This window comes from Branchiostoma belcheri, unplaced genomic scaffold (assembly GCF_001625305.1).
Source record: "Branchiostoma belcheri isolate BF01 breed outbred unplaced genomic scaffold, Haploidv18h27 scaffold205, whole genome shotgun sequence".
In the NCBI taxonomy this organism is placed as follows: Eukaryota; Metazoa; Chordata; class Leptocardii; order Amphioxiformes; family Branchiostomatidae; genus Branchiostoma; species Branchiostoma belcheri.
Window position 1 is genome coordinate 16,678 of NW_017803547.1, and position 849 is coordinate 17,526.

Genomic DNA, 849 nt, shown 5'->3' on the forward strand with positions numbered 1-849 from the left:
AGTGTTTATGTATGTGTGTGTGTGTTGTGTGTGTGTGTGTGTGTGTGTTGTGTGTGTGTGAGTGTGTGTTTTGAGTGTGTGTGTGTGTTTGTGAAGGAGTCTGTGTGTGTGAATGTGTCTCTGCATGTATGTAAATGAGTGGGTGGGTGACTGTGTAACTTATAATGCCCTATATCCATGCATATTTGTGTAAAGAACAAATACTGCACATGATAGTCAGCACATATTCTGATGAATATTCAATATTTACCATCCTGTTCAATGTCCAGTCAAGGTAACTGATTGTCATATGACTCACACCAAGTCAAAGTACAGGTTAGACTATTTGAGTTACAACAACTCGTGACGCAGCTCTAAAGTAGAGGAACAACATTTGAGCTCAGCAGGGCCAAGGAGAGAAGACGCCCCACAAGTCTGAAGTTCTGTCCTCAAAGGAACTTGGCACAAACCAGGAAGGTACTTGGACTTTATTTTAAGTAGTCAGCAGAGGTACGTTATGTTACTTTATTGCCCTGATGCTGTTCACTGATTCCAAACAGGGCGACTAAACTACTGTAACAATAACCAGTCCTGCACCACTTTGTCGTTCCAGTTTTTGTGCAGAAAATTGGGAACCCCGGTTGTGGCTGCCAGCTGTGAATCTTCACTGCACCCCTATAATCTAGGTATGTTTCTCTATCAATTTCTAAACAATTTTAAAAGAAGTACTATTAAATAGGAACAGTATTTAAGATTCTTGTATGTAAAGTTTATTCATTGAGTATTCAAAGTCATGCACTCAAACAAATATTAATGTCAATTCTTTACAATGACTGTTTCCAGGTTTGACAACCCAGCTGACGAGTCTCT

At 39.7% G+C, this 849-nt stretch overlaps 1 long non-coding RNA gene across 2 annotated transcripts in view; it reads left to right on the forward strand.

Moving 5' to 3' along the window:
- Positions 1 to 849, forward strand: part of LOC109469511 — a 4,215-nt gene extending 3,366 nt beyond the window's left edge. Inside the window, exons 4-6 of one of the 2 annotated variants that reach the window (XR_002140197.1) lie at positions 305 to 456; positions 593 to 665; positions 823 to 849. This is a non-coding gene — a long non-coding RNA (uncharacterized LOC109469511). Of the gene's footprint in view, positions 1 to 59; positions 457 to 592; positions 666 to 822 lie in introns of those variants that run through there. The other variant, XR_002140196.1, reaches the window with a different exon arrangement.